This window comes from Thunnus thynnus, chromosome 2, assembly GCF_963924715.1.
Source record: "Thunnus thynnus chromosome 2, fThuThy2.1, whole genome shotgun sequence".
Lineage (NCBI taxonomy): Eukaryota > Metazoa > Chordata > Actinopteri > Scombriformes > Scombridae > Thunnus > Thunnus thynnus.
In genome coordinates this window covers 37,242,790-37,255,343 of record NC_089518.1, presented here as the reverse complement: position 1 = coordinate 37,255,343, position 12,554 = coordinate 37,242,790, and positions in this window count along the sequence as shown.

Here is a 12,554-nt window from a genome sequence, read left to right as displayed (position 1 = left end):
CACACTTTTTACTCAGATCCTCTTGCATTAACCCAGTGTCCTGTACATAATGCCTGAAACTTTGCATTTTTTTGCCCTAATTGGCACTTCTGGTTAGATGCCTGAATGCATTTCGTTGGCTCAGTACTCGCAAATTGTGTATCGATTATAAAGTTGAATCTAATCTAATCTAATTATAAACAGTTTATTTAATGTTTGTATACAGCTTAAACTGGTCTATAACTGACCTGGTGGTTCATCTCAGTGTTTCTTACTCAGTAACTCATGGTGGATCTAAAGGGAACTGTAAGATGCCTTTTCAGAAATCCTCATTTGCAACAGACTGCTTTTTATTTTTTATGATTAACAATTTTATTGGCATTTTGAATTGACAGACAAGAATGCATGTGACAGCTATCTGGTGATAGGACGACAAGCAATATTAATGTCAGTGCTTGTACATGAAAAGTAAAAAAAACCCAAAACTGACAGTGTTTGGAGCAGACAAACTAACAAAAGAAATAAAAAATAGATAAACAACACAAATAAATAAAAACACATGGGACAATACCAGACAATAATATATTTCCACACAGCGATGTCAATTGCAGCAATAATAATAATAATAATAATAATAATGAGATGTAGTGCAGGCCAATGCCCTGCCACAGAAATGAAAGTGAGGGGGAGCACTGGAAATGTATCTAAGACTTGAATCCTTCAACTCCTCCCAGTCCTACATCCTGGTCTGGCCCTCTCCCATTTCAAATGGAAACTTTCCACTCTGTTCATGAGTCTGTATGACAGACCTTTCAGTGTGGCTAGTCTAGATGTCGTACGTCGTACCTAGATGATTGCCAAAGATTTACAGCGTCCTGGTTCTAGTTATAAAAACTAAAGGATCGTCTGCATAGAGCATCATCTTGTGACTACCACTGCCTGTTTGAATACCTGGGAAATCAGGGTCTCTGTCAATAGCTGCTGCCAGATGCTCCAGCGCCAGTGCAAAAAGCAGAGGACTCATTGGGCAGCCCTGTCTGGTACCTCTGTGAAGCTCAAAAGACTGCGAGATAACGCCGTTTGTTGCCACTGAGGCTCTAGGGTTGGTGTACAAGAATTTGACCCAACTAATACGTTTCCCACTAAAACCAAAGGCCTCCAGGGCAGAGAACAAGTATTACCACTCTACCCTATCGAACGCCTTCTCTGTTGCCACAGAGAGGGCTGCAGCAAGCGAGGCATCAACATGGGAGTTGCTCATTTTGGGAGGCCCACATGATGTCAATCAGACTGATTGGTCGGGGTGGATCAGGCTAGTAATCACGTCTAACAGCTAAGACTTTTGAGAGAGAATTTTACTGTCACAGACCAATCAAGCTGATTGGTCTGTAGCTTTTGCAGTCTAACGGATACTTATGTTTCTTTAAAACAAGAGAAATACAGCTGGTGTGGACTCAGTGCCTCACTCTGTCTAATATACCAGGTCAGCATTCTCCCTGCTTTATCACCTTCTTCACAGTGTTTTTGCCTGAACAGGGAGAATTCAGCCTTTCGAGTCAAAATGGAATTAAGTTCACGTTTGAGTCTGGTCAGGTTTGTCCAGTTTTAGGGAGACACATGTTCACCCTCAGCGACAGTCATGTAGTCATGAGTGATCTGATGCTTGTCAATGAGTTTTATGGTATTTCTATTGTATAATTTTGTTTTCTGTGGATTGTCTTGTGTACTTTAAAAGGAGCATCTAGGAATGGAGTATGCTGTGGTAAATGGCTTGGCTCATGCTATATCCTTTCCCTATTAATGCAACCATTAACACGCATCTGTATCTAGATAAGCAAAACATGTTAACTCAGGTGTAAATGCAGTCAGAACACATTGGGATCATAATGTGATGGTCCGACTAGAACACATCTGGAGTTGGTCGGGTTCACAAAAGTAACCAAGCTCTGCCTCTCCCTGCCTAGCTAACACCCATCCACCGCATCGCTCCCCTCGACATTTTCTGGATTACAATATGTGTTCTTGTTTTTCTTAATTGTTCCCACATGATCTGTGATCAGATCTAAATACGCAAATTAGCTTGGCAGAGCATCCAGATACAGATCACATTTTAAAAATGGGATATGAAATTATTTCCTGTTAGTATCAAACCTGGCCAAAGGTTAAAAACAAGTACAGTGCAACCTGACAGTGAAGAGACAAAACACATCATTTACAAGTAATGAAATAAACAAAAATGTGGAGATTGTTTTATATGGGGCTTCCCAGACTTTTGCCTGTTGCTGTTGTTAAGAAAAAACCTCTAACTGGACAAAGGCTAACACTCAATAAATCAGTGTTGGCTTACGGTTGTGTTGTCCTCTCTGTGCACAGTCTACCTTTCTCTGTCTCCTCTCTTCCATCGCTCCATTTTGAGCAACATCCAAAAAAAAAAAAAAAAAAAGAAGAGTTTCCAGGCGGCCAAGAAAGAAAATATTTTATTGTGTGAATTATTTAGAGGTTAAAGCAGGCTGAGATTCCACTGTATTGTACAGACAAGAGCGTGTAATATTAATGAGTGGAGACGTTAGAGGTTATTTCTCCTCTTTCTTCCTGCTCCTGCTGTGTTTCAACACTTCAGCATCCTGCCGGTCCCAGAGGAAGCTGCCGCACTGAGCAGCGAAATCTGAAAGAGTTTTGGGTCAAACTTCGACTCAAACTGTAGAACTTTACTAAAACGATATAAAACTCTGTGACTTTTAATAAGCTTTTTTTTAAAGCAAGAAAGTCTGAATTAATGTTGCCGGTCAAGAAAGTCTGAGGGAGTCACATTAGACACAGAACAACAAAAATTCTAAAACTAAAGAGTTTGACAGACACTAAAGCATCTTTCTAATATAGAAACTGTAGATTTCAATGCATATGTTAAAAGACACACTCTTATAACAATTATGATCTGGCTTTTGGAGTATCTCAGTAACGCACCCCTTTAGCAACATTTTTCAATATGCAGGGTAGTCCGATAGACTTCTAAAGAACTCCCACAACGTCTGAAATAGACACCATGAGACCACTGACGTCTATATAAAGGTGGCAGTTTTCTATATTTGGAGGTAGTGGGGTGGTAGGATGAGGCAAAACTGGACTTTGATGCAGGAGTTTAAAACTGCGGCCCTGATCTTTCCCTGACCCTAACCAAATGGTTTTCTGTGCCTAAACCTTACCAGACCTTAACCACAGCGTTGTCACACCGTAACACATAATTTTAAAAAATTCTCATGATACTGCACATCGGAAAATGATGTTAAAGGGGTACCGTTTGCATTAAAAAGTGACGCCAAGGAGTCCTGAACAAGCTTTGGTATGTATGTGATGAGTTGGGAGTGAGAACATGTTGGTTTTTGCACGTGTAGATGTCATATCCTGGCTTTAGAAACCTGGAAAAACACCATATCCAGGTTTCAGATCGTGGTCTTCAACTCAAGTTATATAGTAGTTAGACAGTAAAACAAAATATGAATAAACAGGTTTCTCATGTTCTTTTTTTTACATGTCTTATTCTGAGTATGATGAAAACCAGGATAAGACTTAAAAAGCAAGATAATAGAGCGCATGTAGACAATACTAACTTCCAGCTGTTAACATTTGCTGCTACTTCAAAAAAAAAAAAAAAATGGTGTAAATATTGATGGTCACATATGAGGTGAGATGAGGACAAATTTTGTGTTGTGTTAAAGTCTATGACAGATGGTGTCGTGTGTTATTGTGTTGGAAAAAAAAAAATTGGGATGAAGAGCTGCTGTGTTTCTTCTCCTGTTAGTGCTGGAAATGTGGAATTAGTTATGTACTCTGCTCCGAGGGCAGCAGCTCCTCATCATCAAATCCTTTCTAATTTAACTGGAAATATGTATTTTTTTCATTAGGTATTGAACCGCAGTACATTTTTAGTAACCACTGAAACATGTCCCTAGCACTGAGTATGAAAAACTGTCAAGTACAAAACCTGCATCAAATAGTCTTGTTTACTTTTCTCTTCGATCAAAATGTTCCTGATTTATATCACAATTTTTCCAGCTGTAGACTGTTTTTTATTTAGTTAAAGTTCCTGCAGGGTGCTTGTGTTGAAACACCATTTAACATTTAAAAACTTCACAAAAACATGTTTTTATTCCTCAAATTGAGATATTGTTGGTATCAGTACAAAAATTTAAAAAATTGTACCTTTATCCAGTGGTGGAAGAAGTATTCAAATATTTTAAGTATAAGTTGCAATACATCACTTTAAAAATACTCAATTACAAGTAAAAGTCAGGTAATTTAAAATTTTACTTTTAAGTTAAAGTATTGACGTAAAAGCAATAAAACATACTTGAATCATCAGAGGTAAAGTTACTCATTATGCAGACTAGCCCCTGTTAGTGTTATATTATTGGATCTTTATTATTAATGTATTAATATGTAAGAAATACTTAACTGTACTTGATCGAGGTGGAGCAAATTTGAACTACGTCATAATTGCTGAGCAGTTTAATTTACAGTTATGCGTCAAATTTTATAAACTGTTTTGTTTGTTGTTATAAAAATTATGATTACACTGTGTATGTGTGTTACTATTTTACATTGATCATGATGAATTGTTCCTGTCTTGTACTGCAACATCAGCAGACTCATCAGCGAAGGTTAAAGGAAGTTCAGCATTATATTTGTAAAGAGGAAGATGTAGAAATTCAAATTCGTTGGAGACAGGGTGAGACATTGGCTCCTGGACAGGAGAACTGAAAACAGACACGACGTTATCTATAAGTCTGTATTTGATAGATTAAGAAAAGAACTGTAACGCCCACTTAAGGTGTATAAAACCCTGTTATAAGGGCTTTTTCTTTGTAACCTCATCCTGTGTGTTGCATTGTGAAACGCTCCTTCCTGTACAAGAAAATAAATTCTGTTAAATTTTGATACTTCGGCTCTGGTCTCTATTGTTTAATGGTCATTAAGAAGAAAACATTTGTAAAATCTTAATCTGTAAACTATGGCTGCAAAAGTGCAATATTTCACTCTGAAAAGTAGAAATACTGAGGTAGAACTAATGGAAAAGCTCAAGTATGTAAGTATGTACCTCACAATTATACTTATGTATAATACTTGAGTAAATTTACTTTCCATTATTCCTATAAAAAAATACCAAACATTTAACCAAACAGGTGTCACATGTTTTTGTAAGTATAACATGAATATAGAAATTTACAGTAATGTTGTAAAAAAATACTAATTCTTCCATTATTGTGGTAGTGGTAAATAAAAATGTGTTTTTTGCAGGCTAGCATACATTGAAAATAAATTGTCAGTTTACAGAAATTTTGTGACACATTTTGACTGTAAGAAATTAAGAAATATTACACATTAAAACATGAGCTTTTAAACATGAATTTAAACTTTTAATAAATTCATATACAGACAACATTGTGGTAAAAACAAAAAAGACTAACAGCTCTTTGCTCTCTTTGTCACCCTCCTCCTCCTCCTCCTCTTCCTCTCTCCGCCCGTCCAGTGACATCGCTCAATAAGACAAACGGGGTCTCGGTGTGTAAGTCATCCACTTAGCATTGATTCCCACATAAGGCCAATGGATTAGCTTACTGTCTACACCTGGCAAGGTCAGGTAACAGGTCAGCACTGATGAGGCAAAGTCCAATATAGATGATGCATTCACTGTGTTGAAGCTTTTACAGGAGAACTGTGAGCTGACTGAGCTGAACACTGTCGACTTTTCCAACATGAAAACAGTTTTGCTCAGTAAATTTCTACTGTCAGGCAGCGTGGTGACTCCTCCTCAGTTGCTGCTGCTGATTGGACGGCTGTGACCCAACGTAGAATGGAGATTGATTTAACAGCAGGATGTGGATTCCCAGTCAGAGGCAGTATGTGTGCAGTAGGGGTGTGCCCGAATACAAATACATTATTCGGCAAAGCACAAATAGTGGGGTTTTATACGAATATTTGTTTCAGACAAATATTTTTTAAAAATATTTGTTTTGGGGAAGAAAAACCCTGCATCAAATACCAGTTTGCAAGTTGGTTACATTGTTATCTCAGTGTCTCTCCTCTGCTCCGCTGTTACATCTATCAGGGGTAAGTCCCAAGGGACTCTCCATAACCTGTTGTTCCCCTTCTCCTTTCCACAAAGTTAGGTTGTAAAAAATAGGCAATAAATGAAACGTGCAAAGCAAGAATCACCTTTGAAGTTCTTCTACATGTTACATGCTGTGCTGTCTCTGTGTTATGGGTGTATAAATAGGTAGAGGTCTGCCTGCAGTGAGTCGATGAGTAAAGTTTTATGTCAGTAGTCAGCGCAGTCATCTATGATCTGGGAGACTCCAGTTTGAGACCCGGTGTGGGGACCTCCTTCGTAAGGTAGTTTATTCATGAACACTTATTGTAACACTTTAATTTTCTAAAATTAAAAGCGTAATAAAAACAAAAACAGGACTTTTAAGCCTCTTTCCACTTTTATTCAAATACAAATACAAATAATTTTGCTGCTTCAACAAATACAGATACAAATACAAATACTGGGCTCTCTGCACATCCCTAATGTGCAGTATATTTGAAGGAGGCTGTTTCCTCCTGCAAACTCTAATTCAAATCTAAGCTTTACAAAGCTGCACTGGAGGCTTTAAGTTTCCACATCACACTTGTTAAGTTACATATCCGACCACGATTGGTGCCAAACTAGTTGTGATGTCACAAATCCTTCTTGTAGGCCCACACTGCTTAAAATCTGATTTTCAATGAGCACAGAGAAAACGTCAACTTTCAGAGGATGGATGTGAAAACAAACTGCACAAACATCATTCTGCACAGAGAACAACATCCAACTGAAGGAACAAGAAGAACAAACACAGTTCTGAGTGGAAGGAGACTTCAAGCAGTTTGACAGCAGAACATCACTTTATGAAAACAGAACTCTCTTTGATGGTTTGCTGTAATATTTTGTATTGTGTGCTGTAGTATTTTGTGTAATAAAATCTGCTGTGGGAGGACACTTTCATCCTTCTCTTCATCTCCAACGTGCACTAAATACTGAAATTCAGGTGCAGTTTTTGCACCAACAGCAACACCTGAGAGTCCTGCAAGATTTCACTGAAAGACACAAATGACTGAAAAATTACAACAAAGATGCAATGATTTTATGTCTTCCAGTCTGGCTGGAAGTATGTATAGGGAATGGGGGGGGGGTGGGGGGCTTTACATGTTTGCATGTCTGTGTTCAGGAGCTCGTTGTCTCATAATCCATCCATGACTAAACTCCACTGTTCTGTTGAAATGTCAGCCTAGTTGCCAGAGTAAAATGTTGGCACTGTACATTTCTGCAAACCACAGAAACGTTGAATGTCTACATTTCAACATGTGAAATAGGTAGCATATAAACATTTCAACAAAACGAATCATCTCAACATTTCGTGACGTAGTTCACATGTGATCTATATGAGTTGATCTTTCCTATATAGGAGGAGGAGGGGCAGGTGGACGGTTAGTAAGTTTCTTGGCAGCAAGTTGGAAATCAGCAGAGAAGACGGTTCGAGACCACCTCGAAACCGAAACCAATGTCGGCTTCCCGTTTCAACCGATGAAAGTGGGTGTTTTTAGTGAGATGTCAGGACATTTGCAGCCGTTTTTCTGGTGAGAAAACTGTTTTTTTTAGTGAGACATCGGCTGTTTTTATTTATTTTTTATTTTATTTTAACCCAAACCATGATCTTTCCCTAACCCTAACCAAGTGGTCTTTATGCCTAAACCTAACCAGACCTTAACCACAGCGTTGTCACACCATAAAACATCATTATTCAACGGGTAGAAATGTTAATATACTACATTTGTAGAAATGTTGATATGATACGTATTACACGTGTTGAAACGTATATATTCAACGTTTCTGTGGTTTGCAGAAACGTTCAATGCCAACGTTTTCTTCTGGTGACTGGGTTGGAAATGTTGACACTGTGTTAGAATATCCAATGTGTTATAGAATAAGAATAAGAATATAGAATATAGAATAAGAAAGTTCAAAGTTCAGGCTTGAATAAAATTTGGGTTTAAATTCTGCAGTGGTTTATATTTAAATTAAAACTGAAATTATAGCAGTTAGACCAGAACTAATCCATTGGCCCAACCCGAGGGTCAATTTCAGCAGAACTAGGGTTTCGACTCTTCTAGTCACTGAGTGTGAATGTTCACTATGTACTTCGTGTATTTAGTGAAGTGGATTCATGTCTCTCTTTGTTCTGCACTTTTTTCTGGTTTGCTTCATCGTACTCCTCAAGCAGACGAGGATCCGTGTCCTCCAGGATTTGTTCCACTCCAGTTCATAAACTTGACTTGAGCTGCAGAATCCTTAATGTGACACAACATCATGATACCCACCATCCATATGCCATCGTTCTCCTTTTTGTATCTCTCACATCCTGCCTGACAAGCTCCGTGTTCAAACACGCTGCCTCGCTCTGACTGCACAGCTTGTTCTTTCAATCAGAACATCATCCAGAACATGGCTGCCGACGAGCGAGCCGGCGGGCCGACAGGATGTTTCCTCCTCCCTCAGGATTTCCATCATCACAGCAAGCTGCGAGACCGGAGACCGACTGAAACATAGAACCGACTGACTTTACTACATGTAAACCAGCTGAAAATGTAAAATTATGTTTTAATTCATCCTTACATATTGTTCATATTCTGACCCTTCACACCCTCATAATTAGTCTCTGTACCAAACTGTTGAACCACAAATCATTTTTTCATTCATAAATACCTCATCAGTCATTAATAAATGGATGATTAATCCTTAATAAAGCTTTCAGAGAGCAGAGAGAGTGTATTCTTTAGGTTTTACACTGTTTATTTATGGCAAAAAATGGCCTTCATGACGTCAATGAATGTTACTAAATACTGATTTTTTGAATAAATACAGGTCAAATTTAACACTTTTAACACTTTCAATGGAACAAAAATGTGTATCAGCTACACAAAAATAAAAAAAAAGTTTAAATATTTCCATTTTTGTATGTTCACTTTAGTAAATGTCACACCATTTAAAGCTAAAATAAAGGTGTTTAGGGTGTTTTTTGCTGCTCTCAAATATAAATATAGGTCAAATTTGACCTTAAAAAATGATTTATTCAGTTCCCAAACAGATGTCCAATGTAAGAAAGATTTAATAAAAAAGAAAATAATCACTGTATTTGCATTCTGTATTTTTTTCTCTATATACCAGTTGAAAGCTTGGACACATGATCTCATTCAAAAAAAAAAAAGGGAAGGTTTGTCCAAACTTTTGACTGGTACTGTAGCAGTTTTTATTGTTACTGGCGTTGCTGTGCTGGATTCAAATTGCTTACCTACACACAAGTTTTCAAGGACTGACAGGAAATGATGCATGTATATATGTCTGGCAATCCTGTTTCCTAGAAATGACTAATGTTTATATACTATTAAATTGTCTTTAAATTTTATAAGGTTAAGAGTTATTATGGACTTTATTTTGTATTAAACCAAAGACCATGATTTTTTCCCTAAACTTAACCAAGTGCTACCAAGTGCTGCCAGCGCCTGAACATATCAATTTCCTGAGCAGAAATGAATTTTAATTATAGTTTGCCTTCAAAAACTACACTCGCCTTTACTACAGCTAACCACAGGTATTTCCAAATTAACCAGGACCAAAATAAATAATAAAATCAGATTTATTTTCAATATGTTTTTTTTGGACTCAAGCAACATCATTTAAAAAAACGGAAGTGTCTTTTTTTTTCCAGTACACACAAAAATACCTGTTAATTTATCTCTTGAAGTGTAAAAATCATCTCTATACTAGTGTTTACACCACTTTAACACATGTGAAAGTGCTGCCTAAGAGCCAAAAATAGGCTTTATGAAGGTAAACTAAAGTCTAATCAACACAAATAGTTGGCACTGAAAATCAACCACGTGTACAACGGAAAATAAGCTCTGCAGTTATTTGGTTTTCACACATTTCTTCTAACATACAAGGCTTCATTTTAAACAAAGCCACTTTGTCTGGGTTGATATTTTCTGTCAAACGTGTCTCTTTCTGCAGGGTGTCACTGCTGCAGCGACCGGCGCGTGAGCCTGTGCTGGGTTGTGCTTCAGGGGTTCTCTCCCATAATTACAGCAATAACCATTTATGTGCGATCCATCAGGAGAGATGGCCAGAGAGAAAAAAACAGCAGCTCGATACGCCTTGATAGACCACTAAACTCTCTGGCCGGAGTGGCTATTGATTTGTGGGGCTGCAGGGCTGAAGTCCTGGACGCCGGGGAGCCATAAAACTTTTTTTTCCTCTGGGTTCAGGTCACTGAGAGGAGGCTTCACTTCAATCAGAAAGATGAGCTGCTGCCACTAATACAGAAGCTGACAGCCTCATTTAAAGACACAAAGACCAGGACTGCTGTCATCTAAGCTTTCATACTTAGCTTCTATGTTTGTGTATCTTACTGTGCAAATAAATTATACGTAAAAATAATTATTAAACATTATTTTCAGACTCAACTGTTACCAGTAATTTAATCTTGAGAGCAAGATCATCTATAGTTTATGTTATTAAGTTCTATTTCACAAGATAACGATTATATCAACCCTTTTTGTTCCTTTTTAACTTTACAGTCTTGGAGATCATTTCTTTGCACTTACACTCCTGTGATATGTAGTATAAGAAATAAAAAAAAACATGACTGATCAATACATCATATTTTAATCAAATTTTAACAGTGGCAGAAATTGCTTTATGCCTTAAATTTAATCCACATTCACACTGCTGTAAATGCATTTCTAGGTATTGGACAAATGAACCCTTTCATGCATGAATTATGTCAGTCAGTGTTTTTATTCCTCTTTAGGCACGAAAAAAAAATTGAACTTAATTTTTTTTTAAACACGCATTTTTCAAGGAGTTTGTCCAACTTGTCATTTTCTCCCAACATGAAATCAATACTTGGAAATTTTAACAGGTGTATTACTCCTTAGTTGTTACTTGATGTTACAAAGTTTTATTTACCTGCAAGGGTCTATTACTATAGAAGGATTGGCAAGATGTTCCTGAGCTGCTGAGCATTTCCGGCCGGCCTGAGCATTGCCCAACCTCCGGTTCCGGCAAGGCCCCGAGTCTCCAGGAGCCGATACCACGCCACGTCAATCCACGCCTCTCCATCACTGCCACCAGTGTCTAGACTCCATCGGGGGGGAGGGAGTTATTCTATTCATGCTTTTATCGCCACATCACGATGGAGTCTAATCGCCAAAGACTTTTAAATTTATCATCATACTGTTCAATAAACACCATTCACTACGTAAACTGAGTCTCTCCTGATTGAAATACAGACACATCTGTCTTGGAGGCGTTTGTGCAGAAACATCAGCAAGCAGAAGCGAATTCACACTGAACAACAGTCGACAAGCGAACAACAGTCGGTCTGTGTGTCAGTCATCTACTCTGACCTGATCTTCAGCTGTCGTTCAAACTGTCCTCCTGTTTCTGGCGTTCAGTCCTGACACGCTGTCCTGCAGGTTTGAAGCTTTTAAGCTTCTATCTGTTTGAATTAACGGAGAAAAATGAATGAACAGATGAATTTAGTTTCCACTATAGTATATTATTACACTATATATAGAGTTTTTTCGAGTTGTTGGACCATATTTCAATTAAAAACTTGGTCTTCTCTTCTCCCCATGTGTTACCGCAGCTTATTTTTTCCTTTTTCCGGTTCTGACGATAGCCTGCCAGAACTTCCTGTACTTTCCCTGAATCCGAAGGTCCGAAACATCCAATAAATGTTTTCACACCAGAAATGAACTGAACCACGGTTCAGTTCGATCCAGACCGAGACCACCTCTTTTCGTTGGACCAGGGTTCGGATGTTTGGTCCGGATCGTGGTCCAGTGGAGGTTTCACACCTGTAATTTTGGTTTGGATCAAACTGAAAACCAAATGAGGTAGGTGTGAAAGACTTTAATCTGAATAAATGTGGAGTTTAAATACAGTCAGCTATAATAAAATATATATAACTAAAACAAACTTAAAGCTGCTCTCCTTATGATGATCATGGCTGGCAGTGGACTGAGAGGTTTTATTATTTTTATGTCAGTTGTTGTTGTAAACAGCTGCCTCAGGCTCTTGAAAAGGTGTGAAATTCTTTTTACTCTTTGGGAACATTTTTGTGAATGAAACTCGTCCACAAACAGCAGAACAGGTCACCTTATATGGAAATATTAATACTGTAATTATGCCAATGATCAAATCTCAAGAACAGATGACTTTCATCAGGCTGAAACAAGCGATTTACGACGAATTCGGCCAGTTAAGAGAGTTTGTTAAAATGAGTTTTAGGATAAAAATATGAAAATGTTCTTGCAGGAGGCCCATTGAGAAATGTAGTATTTATGTTAGATGGAGTCTGACGAGTATTACTCCACAAATTTGTCATTTTAAAATTTTTTTTTAATTCTTTTACTTGTTTTTAAAGCCATCAAAATGGTCTCTAGCACCTTCATACCTTTCAGATTACCTGTCAGAATATGTTCCAAACTGT